The following is a 12,399-nucleotide window of genomic DNA, read 5'->3' as shown; positions in this document are numbered from 1 at the left end:
GCGGGTCATTCAGCAGGAATTTTGGACGTGCACAGAACACAGACAGGATTGGTTCCCAAATGGTTACAGAACTGCAGTAAAGTGGAACAATTTTCAGCTTGTGATTGGAGGATATCTGGATGCATATTATAAGACTGTCCTACATAAATGAAGAAAAGTTGAGGTGCCTTTATTATTCTTTTCTTCCACTCTTCGTTTCTGTGGGGAATTTGCCAATGCAATATCACTGTCTTCCTTTTAAACAAATAAAATAAAAAAAAAATGCAATGGCTGTTGAAAATAGCAGTTCCAGTCCTAATAACTACTGGGAAGCATTTTTTGCTCAATTTTATCCTACTTTTTCTACAGCAAGTTACAGTGGATCAGTAGATTTGATTTGGGAGAAATAAAGTAACAGCTGCCCAAATTGAGCTTGAGCACTCCTGAATTTTGAGGGTATTCACAGGGCCAGCTCTAAGCACCAGCAAAGCAAGCAGGTACTTGGGGCGGCACATTTGCAGGGGTGGCATGGGAGCTGTAGTTCTTTGGTTATCTCCCTGCCTATAGAGCCAGCCCTGGAGCAGGGAAATAACTACATTTCCCAGCATTCCCTTGGCCGCTATCAACAGGAAAGGGAGGGGGAGGTAGGTAGGTAGTTGAGACCTCATGCGGAGACTTGCTGTGAGTGCAGAGCTCACTGCTAGAACGGGGTGGCACTGTGAACGATAGGGATACCACATTCAAAAAAGAGGACACTTCACGGGGAAGGGGGAAATAGCCCCACCCCCTATCCACTGCCTCCCACTTCCTGCCCCCCAACTGCCCTCCACAGAACCCCCAACCCATCCAACCCCCGCTGCTCCTTGTCCCCTGATCGCCCCCTCCAGGGACCCCTGCCCCTAACTGCCCCCCGGGACCCCACCCCCTATCTAAGTCTCCCTTCTCCTTGTCCCCGACTGCCCCCTCCTGAGACCCCCCACACCCTACTGCCCCCCTAGGTCCCCACCTGTCCCCTGACTGCCCCGACCCCTATCCACACCTCCGCCCCCTGACAGACTCCCAGGACTCCCATGCCTATCCAACCACTGCCTGTCCCCTGATTGGCCCCCCCAGAACCCCTGACCCATCTAACGCCCCCGTCCCTTGACTGCCCCGACCCCTCTCCACACCCCCGGCCCCTGACAGCCCCCCTGAACACCTGACCCATCCAACCCCCCGCTCCCTGTCCCTTGACTGCCCCCTGACCCCTTTGCCGTGCCGCTCAGACCAGCGTGTCTGGTTCCATGCAGAGCCAGACACGCTGCTGCGCTCCCCCTGAGTGCCCAGCCCCGTCCCCCCCAGAGTGCTGCTGGTGTGGCACGCTGAGGCTGCAGGGGAAGAGAGGTGGGGGAGCAGGGGTGGGGCTCTGGCTGCTGGTGTCCCCGATGCGAGCGGCTCAATCTGGCCGGGCCACCCTGTCAGCTGCACTGCGCTATGCGTTGGGAGGGAAATCCCGGATCTTTTGAGAGTTTTACAAATTCCTCCCGGACGTCTATTTAAAACCCAAAAAGCCGGACATGTCCGTGAAAATATGGACGTATGGTAGGTAACCCTAAAACGGGGAACAAGTATGCCCAAAGAGTAGAAGTCTTTGGCCCATCTATCCCCTTCAGAAGACATCCCCAGTCTGGATTAGGGATACTGGTGTGTGAGACCTCACCTTGCAGCCCCCAAAGAAAGAATTGAGTGGACTAAATGGACAGTGCACCTCTCTATCTGAAACCTAGCAAGGGAGGTACGTGGATCCCACTAGAATTTAAAATGAAAAGTAAGGGAGGGGAGGCTCTACTAGAGGACCTGGGCAGCTTTAGATACAGTACCAGGCACCTAGGAGGATTTCTACTTCTGAGCCATGGAAGCAGAAATTGACTTTTCCTTTCCAGATTTAGCTAATATTCAGAAAGGGAATCTAGCACCCAGGGCCGGCTCTACCATTTTTGCCGCCCCAAGCAAAAAAAAAAAAAAAAAAAAAAAGCCACTCGGACTGCTGCCACCCGAACAGCCGAAGCACAAAAAAAAAAACCAAAACCCTGCCCGGACTCTGCTGCCCCAAGAATGGATGGAATGCCACCCCTTAGCATGTGCCGCCCCAGGCACGTGCTTGCTCCGCTGGTGCCTGGAGCCGGCCCTATTCCCCATCCCCTCTCTCAGGTTCCCATGCCCACCAGCACAAGGAGTGACTCCTGTCTGGATCCTCTATCCCAGCAGGTTACGGGATGGTGAGGGAAAACGGGGAAGAGAATCCTCTGCAGGCAGGTCTGGAGCAAGCGGCACCACAAGAGAAGGGCTCAGGAAGATCCGAAGGGAGCATTTCCAAGAGTCCTGAGCAGGAAAAAGCCTGTGACCATCAGAGTGAGCCAGTTATGGAGAATGGACACCTTCTAAGGAAGAGAGGGAATAAGTCTACTCACAGGACAGCCAAGAAACCCAAAGAAATTGCCCAGCCAAGACACTCCACTGGAAAGAGATCAAGCACATGTGGTGAATGCAGGAAAAGCTTCCTTTGGAGATCCAGTCTGATCACCCATCAGTGACTGCACACGGGGAAGAAACCCTATAAATGTGATTGCAGGAAAAGCTTCAATGAGAGCTCAGCCCTTAGTGTGCATGGAGAAATGCCTTTTATAAGCCCTGACTGCGGGAAAAGTTTCACTCAGAGCTCAAACCACGTTCAGCACCAGAAGATCCTCACAGAATAGAAACCCTACAAGTGTTGTGACTATGGGAAAAGCTTCAACGACAACAGGCACCTCATTAGATATTAGACAAACACCACCAGCCCTTCGCCCACACATCACATAAACAAAACACCAGCTGTGCCCACTGATTGCACCCACATACTTGTACACACCCATTGCCAGCTGTTCCCGCTGATTGCACCCACATACCTGCACAAACCCAATGCAAGCTGTGCCTGCTGAATGCACCCACATACCCGTACACACCCAATGCCAGCGGTGTCCGTTGAATGCACCCCTCTCAGCACAACGATTAACTCCTAGTGCGTAACACTGAGTGCTCAGAGGCAAGAAGCTCAGTTTACTGTGTGAAAGAGCTTGTCAGCTGGTGGTCCCAGTGACGATGCAAGAGATAGGGGAAAGATTCCCTCTGGAAATGCTCAGTCTCTACGTTCAAACGAGATTGTGGAATCTACTCCAATTAAATGGCTGTGGGATGGTCCTCAGCTCCACTCATTCCTTGCTCCTGGCAGGAGTGGGGACTTCCGAAGAGGGCAGGGGCAGGCAGGCCTGTCCTGACAAGGGTCTCTTCTCTCTTGACACTGGCCTGGCATGATCCCTGAGGTCCTGACTGGCAATATAAAGGTATCTTGTGTCAGTAGTTGGCAGTGCCCCTCTGACTGGAGCTTTGGGTATGGAGCTCTGTCTCCCTGAAGCTACCCTGGTGGACTGCCCAACTTCAGGGTTCCCTCTCCCCAGCCTTTGGGAAAAGGCTTCTGACTGGGTTAAAGGGCTCAGGTACCATCACTGGCTAGTCAAAAACAGGGAAGAGGGATGACTGAAATTTTTTGTTTTATTTATTTATTTTTTATATTTTCAATCAAAAATTTGTATTTGTCTTTTATTGTTCTCCGTTTTTGAAATATTAAATGTTCCTAAAATTAATTATTTAGGGGTTGTTTAGTCTCATAGTGAGATTTTTTGAAGGTTGGGCACAGAGGGGCATTAGTGAAGGGATCTCCCCACATGGACCCCGCTGGGGAGCAGCAGCACACAGGAAGCTCAACCTGGGAGATGGTGAGCAAAGAGAGCTGCCTCCTTCCTCTCCCCTAGCAATAACCAGAACCTTCTGGTGGTGACAGCTAATGATCCTCCCCCCGGACAGAAACAGGAAAAGTGGGGCAAGTGGGGTGGGGAGGATCCAGGTCAGGTCAGAATCCTTCTCTTTTTCCTGAACAGATAGAAACCTCCAGAGCAAATGGACCAGAGACAGAGCCCCAGAGAAACCTGTCCCTGCTGCCAGCCAGGGCTTGGGGCAGGACCTGTGGCCAGGTGCCCATCAGCCCAGGGCCCATTTATTTTGGGGACACCCTGAGACAGCCCCAGGTCCATCCTCCTCCGGTTCTGCAGGAGTCTCAGATTCCTGTCCCTGCCTGCTGCACACAAGGAAGGGGGAGGCTAATGAGGATGCAGCCATGATCATTAGATTCCCCTGTTAGAGGGCAGCTAGTAGAGTAGGGTTGACAGTCAAGGCCCCATAAGGGCTCCAGACCTGTGGAGTCTCACAGGGTTCTGGACAGAGAAATGACTGGCTGAGGGCAGGCGGCCTTGTAAGGAGGCTGGACACTTCTGAGCACTGGAATGGGTTACCTAGGGAGGTGGTGGAATCTCCTTCCTTAGAGGTTTTTAAGGTCAGGTTTGACAAAGCCCTGGCTGGGATGATTTAGTTGGGAATTGGTCCTGCTTTGAGCAGGGGGTTGGACTAGATGACCTCCTGATATTCTGTGACCCTAATTGGAGCCATCAGAGGCCATGGCTGGGATCTGATATGTCCATGAACTGGGGGTTCTTGTAACAGGGCAGTTCACCTATTAAGGGCTGTATGGATTGCTGATGACTAATGAGGCACACCTGGGTTAGATTAGCAGTTTCCCTACAAAGAGCAGCAGGAGGCACTCAGGAAATTGCAGAGTGAGGAAGGCTGCTGTAGTGAAGATGCTGTGATGGGGGAGTTGCTCTAGTTAAAAGGTGCTGGGGGTAATGCTTCTATATGCTGGGAAATTTCCCAAAATCTGGGAATTTGTCAGTAAAATGTTTCAATTTGGGAAATTGGGACTTTTCATTCAAAACATTTTACTGACAAATTCCCAGATTTTGGGAAATTTCCCAGCATATAGAAGCACTGTAAAAAATTTTATCTGGGAATTTTTCACCAGATTTGGGAAATTGTTAGCATTGGATGGGAAAAGTTGGCATCGCAATATAGAAGCACTGGCTGGGGGTTGCCTACTGACTCAGGAAAGACAGTGCAGAGAGAATTTGCAGCAGCTGCCTGGGGAGGGTGGGCTCCAGCAGAGAAACCTCGGGTTCAGGGAATGAAACAACAGGCAGGAAAGGCTGGGGGAAATGGGTGGACTTGAGAACTGAATGCTGGTTAATGTAATAGAGCATGATGTGAGAAGGGATGGGGATGGGATGGGACAGGTGTTTATGAAGTGTATGGAAAATCCCAATAAATGGAGGCTGCCTGTGGTGTGAGCCTAGAGGGATCACTAGAGGCGCCCTGCCTGCTTCTAGCTCTGTTATTTCTGGGTGTGCTTTCAACACCAATAACTTGGGCAGGGGGAGGCAGTGGGAGGGGGTGAAATTTGCAAAGAGAAAAGTCATGCTGAGTCTCTGGAGAAATGTCCTGGCAGTGAGATCTGTGGGGCCCGGAAGCATGTCCCCAGGGGAAGCAGTTTGGGGGCTTGGCCCTAAGGAATCAATGGAAAGGGTTGGTACTGGGTGAGGGGGTCTCCTCCCTTTATGGGCAATGTCAGCAGCGATTTGACATTTTTTTGGCAAGGGCTTTAGGGGCTTCGCTCCCCACTCCAATGACACTGACAAAATCTGCTCTCTTCTCTGTCCCCTCCCCCAGCCCACATCATCAGCCTGTGCATGCAGAAGGGAAGGAGAAGCATGTGCCATGAATATTTCTGCTAGAATGATCTGCAGGGAATTTAATTAATAATGTTGCTGTGGAAATGTCATCATTAGGACCCAGCATCAACATCATACTTGAATGGACAGGGACTGAATCTTCCAGGAGCAAAATCCTTACAGAGGTGGGGTGGAGGGTGGGGGGTGGGGGCTCTGTGCTGGTGCCACTCTTTATGGCACTGGGACTCCTTATTTACCTGAATAACAAGAAAGGGGATTAGCTCGGGAGTGGGGCAGGTGGCACCAGGATTTCTGTTCAGGGAATTGTCCCCAGAAGGTCTGCTGGGCAATGGTCATGGAGCCTTTCGGATTTCACTAGAGCTTAGGCTCATCATGACGATTGACTTTAACTTCCTCTTCAGGAGGAGACATTGGGTTGTTGTAGACACATTTGGTAGAATCCAAGAATCATGAAGTTCCTTTTTGTTTATAAGAGCAATCTGTGAACTTCTGACTCTGAAGTTTAGTTTGTTGAAGAGGAATGGCTTATCTCATCCTGTAACCTGGATCCCCTTGCACCCAGTTAAACATTTGGCAGATTATTCACCTCCCAGAAATTGTTGTTATGTATCAGGAAAATCCACATGGAAGAGAAAGTGTGGGGAAAGCATTCAGTGCTCCTACCTGATCACCCATCAGAGAATCCATGAGGCTTAATTTTTGAAATCTGTGATGCTTAATTTTCCCTGCTTCATTCGAACACATCAAGAATTGTGTTGTTTAAGGATTGAAAGGGGATTAACATGTCTGGCAGATGCAGAGGAATCCCGATATTGTTAAGAGACTGAGACTGAGAATTTTGGAAACAGGCTCGGTTGGATAGTATTCGGGACACAGACATGATTTTCAGTGCACCTGTGAAATTCCATCTGGTTACCAACCAGCTCTACAAAATTGCCTTGGGCATATGTGCAGAAAACTTCTTCAAGACTTATCCCTTAACTCTCCATCTACATTGCACATGCTCCAAATCCCTGTGAGCCTCCTATATCATATCATATGCCAGACACAGAGTTAGAGCTGCAGACATGACACAAGGTGGATCATGGATTCATAGGGTGAAACCCTGGCCTCTTTGAAGTCATTGGAAGCCTTGTCATTGACTTCAGTAGGGTCAGGATTTCACCCATGAATTTTAAGGTCAGAAGGGACCTCTATGATCACCTAGTCTAATCTCCTGCATATTGCAGATCAGACAATTTCGCCTAGAAACTCCTTCACTAAATCTGTCACTTGTTGAAATACAATGTATCTTTGAGAAAGAGATTTCCAATCCTGGTACAAAGACATCAAGTGATGGAGAATACACCACATTCCTTCATAATTTGTTCCAGTGGCCAGTTATATTCATTGTTAAAAATGTTCATCTTAATTCCATTCTGAATTTATCCCTCATGTTTTCCAGACATTCTTTACTGAACCCTTTCCAATTTTCAGTTTCTTTTTTTATACCAGAGGCACCAGAACTAGACACAGTATCCAAGAATGGGTCTCACCACTGCCATCTAGAGAGGTAATACCAAACGCCACCTCCCTACTACTACTCAGTATTCCCCTATTTCTACATCCATGATGGATCACATTAGCCCTGTCAGTGTTAGCCACAGCATTATCCTTGAAGCTCATGATCAGGTGCTTTTCACCACGCACCTAAGTCATTTTCAGACACTGTTTTCTGGAAGACAGTCTCCCATAGCCTGTATCTATCAAATCAGATGTTTTTGATTGCCCGCAGTTTACCAAGTGATCTGGTTTGCTCCACAGAACTGACCAGTTGTCACCACTCCACCATTCTTTTGTGTCATCAGCAAACACAAATGATTCCATGTTTTTTCCCCAGAGTATTAATAAAGATATTGAATAACATTGAGCAGAGAACAGCATTCTGAGGGACTCCAGTGGAAACAACTCCATTCAGTGGGATAGAATCAGCTCTGTTTTGCTCGCTCTCATTTCTGTTAACATTCTATTCCAATTAGAATCATAGAACTGGAAGGGACCTCAAGAGATCATCTAGTCCAGTCCTTTGCACTCATGGCAGGACTAAGTATTATCTAGACCATTTCTGACAGGTATTCGTCTAACCTGCTCTTAAAAATCTCCAATGATGGAGATTCCACAACCTCCCTAGACAATTTATTCCAGTGCTTATGTTATCGAAATATCGGGTCCGCCTAGCTGAGAGCCAATAACAGCCGGACAGGGATAAGGAAGAGATTGCTTTATTTTGCAGGAGGGAAAAGAAAAGAGAGCTCTGCACCTTAGTACAGATTTTTTTATACGCACTTAGATATAGGGTTACCATATCTAACAAATAAAAAAAGAGGACCCTCCATGGGCCCTGGCCCCGCCCATTTCCCCACCCCAGCCCCACCCCAACTCCGCCCCTTCCCCGCCCTAACTCTGCCCCCTCCTCCCTCCCACTCCCAGCCACGCGAAAAGGGCTGCCCGAGCGCTACCGGCTTCACGGTTTGCCGGGCAGCCCCCAGACCCTGCGCCCCCGGCCGGCGCTTCCCCAGCGCAGCTGGAGCCCGGGAGGGGAAGTGCCCAGCCAGGGGTGCAGGGTCTGGAGGCTGCCCGGCAAACCGTGAAACCGGTAGCGCTCGGGCTTCGGGCAGCCCCTATGCCTCTGGACCCTGCGCTCCCGGCCAGGCACTTCCCCTCCCGGGCTCCGGCAGCGCAGGGTCCGGAGGCATGGGGGCTGCCCAAAGCCCGTAGCGCTCAGCTTGTAAACAGAGCCGAAGAGTTGGGGAGGAGCAGAGCCGCCGCGGCCGGAGGCTCTGCTCCTCCCCTGACTCTTCAGCTCTGTTTAAGAGCTGAGCTGCCCAAGCGCTACTGGCTTCGGGCAGTCCCCATGCCTCCGGACCCTGTGCCGCAGAAGCCCGGGAGGGGCAGTGCCCGGCCGGCGGCTGGGGTCCGGAGGCAAGGGGGCTGCTTGAAGCCCATAGCGCTCGGGCAGCTCGGCTCTTAAACAGAGCCGAAGAGTCAGGGGAGGAGCAGAGCAGTCGCGGGAGGGGAAGTGCCCGGCCGGCATTTTCCCGGACATGTTCGGCTTTTTGACAATTCCCCCCGGACGGGGGTTTGATTGCCGAAATGCCGGACATGTCCGGGAAAAACCGGACGTATGGTAACCCTACTTAGATAAAGACTTCTGCCATGTTAACACTTGATTGGTGGTTGCCAGACCCCTTACTTCTGCTATTTGGTCAGTGAAAACCGGTTTGGAGCCGGTCTCCTCTGCCTCAAGATAGTTCAAAAGTTCAGGCTAGCTGTGTACCTGAGGCTCCTGCTACCCCTCCTGCTACCTCTAATGGCCGTTGGTAGCCATAACGGCTGCTAGATTGTTAAGAAAAAGAAGGGGGGGGGGTCACTACTGATTATCACAGTCCTTCCTTCGGGCCTGACAATTCTAAATTGTCAGGCCCGTTGCGCAATTTGCAATCAACCTGGAGGGACAGATACTGGGTCTTCCCTCGGGTAGCAGAGCCTTTTGTGACAGCTTTACACAGACATTTTGCACACTGTAACAATACTCAAATAACACATAAAAAGAAAAGAAGGAAAATAATTCACTTAACAATTGTTCGGAAAAGTCCTGTAAACCAGGACCCAAGGTCTGGGAGGAGGTCCTAAAAGCTAAAGGTATGATCAAGAGATACAGCATGGAAAACAACAGCAACATTCTTAATAGCTTGCAAATTTTCCTTAATTAAGCCAAAGCAGTTAATATAAAAACAGCATTTTTTTTTAATCTGAGCACAAGCCCCCCCTACTTCAGCATTTATGGCATTTAACACATGTTTATTTTGCAGTGCTAATTCTGCTATTTCATTGACTTTTTGCTGTAACTTTTGAAGAGCGTCTAGGGAGGCATTAGCTGCCTTTTCAAGCTTTGCAGAAATATTTACTACCGCCCTCTCTAATTCTGCTACTTTCAACCCAGGAATAAACGCACGGACAAAGGAATGAAACCCGTTTACCTGACTACCAACGGATTTTCGGCACGTTTAGCTTGAGGCTTTATGGGGGGGTGAAGAGCTTGTGAGAATAGCTCCCCAGGTTGAGGATCTGACTTGAATCTAACGTGTGGTTTCTTTGGACATCCGGTAGTACCTGGGCCACCCCACATCGACCTCGCCAACCTGGGGGGAGAACTCTGTAGGCACTGTGGCCACAGATGAAATACAAGCCGGGGTTTTCCAAATAGAGGGTAAGGGTATTTCTCGCGACCCGATGGCACCAGGCCACCCTTACATCCCGGTGCTTGGAGTTACTCATTATTCGATCCTGACACCTCCAGTGGGATGCATTTAGGTGCCCTAGGGCGTGGGTGTTATTTAGGATGCCTTTACAATATGTAACAGCAAACAATTTGGCTGTGAAACTTGCAAGTGTCCCCATGTGTTTTGGGCATCCAGACATCCTTTTAAGGGACGGGTGAGGCAACAGAAGGCCAGAGTAAATATTTATATAGTATGCATGTGTTTTATTTATGGGACCTAATGGGAGGAATGAGGGAAGCCACTGCCCTTGATAATACACGCCTGTTGATTGTGTAGTAAAACCCGTACTCAGGCGGCAGGGGGAGTAGCTTTGGGCATTTTTAGGAGTTTTTAAAGGATAAAGGGTTTTAGTTTTGACATTAAACTGAAGGGTTTGCTTGCAGGTCTCAAGGGGAAGATAACCCACTTCCCTTCCAACTCCCTCCATATTTTCTAAGCAAAGGGGCAATTTATACCCAATCCCTAAGACATTAAAAAGAGGGACCCCCTTAGCAGCCCAGTAGTAATGCCAAACTTTAGACACCTTTCCATAGTTACTATACTGGTATTTTTCAACCCACGCCCATTCAGTTTTTTGCATTACTTGTAAGGAGAGTACTTCAGAGAGGTTTGCAGGTGCAGCCCACAGCCCTATTTTTTTCCTCAGAGCGGGTTTGGTGGCACAGCCAGCAATCAGACAAGTGTCCCAGTGTGGCTAGTCGTTGCAGGGATCCGGCCGCTGGGTGAGTGTTAGCATTTATAAAGAGCTAACTTGAAAGAAGTAGCCACAGCACCACTGTCCACGAAGTCATGGTTATGAAGCCTTAGAATTTAGTTCGTTGGAACAAGAGTTTTAGTCCCTTGAGAGGTTCGGCTTTCCAGGAATTGTCTGCTTCAGGCTCTTCCGGATCGCGGTGGGAAGAGCTGGTGGAGCTCCCTCGAAGTCTGGAGTCGTCTGCTTCTGGCCCCGGCCTAGGGGCTAGCTTGACTCGGGTGTGGTGAATCCAAGTGTCTCATTCCCTCACTCGAATTGCAGTGTGGGAGGTAAGAAGGACTTGGAATGGGCCCGCCCACCAGGGTTGGAGAGGCTCGTGTTTCCACTCTTTCACATAGACCCAATCCCCAGGAGTGATCCGGTGGGCAGGGACATCAGCAGGTAGGGACTGAAATTGAGCTGCGTACCTGTGGAGAGACATGAGAATGGTTTGGAGGGAAACAACATATCTGGTTAGCTCCTTGTCACCCCATGTAGCTAAGTCGGACACAGGTCCTGGATCAGCAAATCCGGTGTATGGCCTGCCAAATAAAAGTTCAAAGGGTGAGAGACAGAGACAGCCTCTAGGGGCAGTTTGAACTGCCAAAAGGGCCAGAGGTAGGGCCTGAAGCCATTTTAACCCAGTCTGTGCACACAGTTTTGAGAGTTTAAGTTTTAAAGTTTGGTTCATTTTTTTTACTTGTCCAGACGACGGTGGTCTCCAAGGAGTATGTAGAAGCCAGGTAATACCTAGGACCTTAGCAATGTGTTGAATAATCTGGGCAGTGAAATGAGTCCCTTGATCAGAGTAAATAGACCTAGGAGGGCTAAACCTAGGAATGACATGGTTTAATAAGGTTTTTCCCATTTCCAAGGCAGTTGCTCATCTAGTTGGGAATTCTTTGGTCCAGCCAGTTATTTGGCACATGATTACAAGAAGGTACTTGAAGCCTTGGCACTTAGGCATCTCTGAATAGTCTATTTGGAGCCGTTCAAAGGGCATGTATGCCCATAATCTTGCTCCGGGGGGGCATTTTGGTTCCCCCCTTGGATTGAATTTTGCACAAATATTACAGGTAGCAAGGACTTGTTTAGCTTCTTGGAATACCCCAGGTGCATACCAAAGTTTATTTACAGTAGCTGCCATGGCCTCTGCTTCACCATGTGTTTTTTGATGTAGTTTAAGCAGGGCAGGTCGCAGAGCAGCTCGGGGCAGGGCTCTTCTCCCATCAGGTAGTTGCCATTCCCGCTTTTGTGTCTTAGTGGCCCCAATGTTTTCCCAGTGACTAACCTCTGATGGTTCAGGAACAAAAGGGACTGGAGTTGATGAGGGAGAGGACATGAGCACCATTCAACAAAAGGTTGAAGGGAGGCTGTCTTTGAGGCTGTATCAGCCAATTGGTTCCCATGGATGGTGGGATTGTTTCCCTTTTGATGGGCCCGAACATGGATGATGGCAACTTCAGATGGCAAATGTATGGCTTTCAATAATTCCAGGATCAAGGGCCCATGAGCTACCTTAGTGCCACTGGAGGTAATAAACCCGTATTTTGCCCAAACTTGGCCTGTGGCATGGCAGATACCAAAGGCATATTTCGAGTCAGTATAAATGTTTACAGACTGACCTGCGGCCAACTCACATGCTCGGGTGAAGGCTATTAATTTTGCTGCCTGGGCTGAGGTGGAGGGTCCCAGAGGTGCAGACTGT

Source organism: Malaclemys terrapin, chromosome 13 (assembly GCF_027887155.1).
Source record: "Malaclemys terrapin pileata isolate rMalTer1 chromosome 13, rMalTer1.hap1, whole genome shotgun sequence".
NCBI classification, from domain to species: domain Eukaryota; kingdom Metazoa; phylum Chordata; order Testudines; family Emydidae; genus Malaclemys; species Malaclemys terrapin.
Note: the sequence above shows the minus strand (reverse complement) of the source record.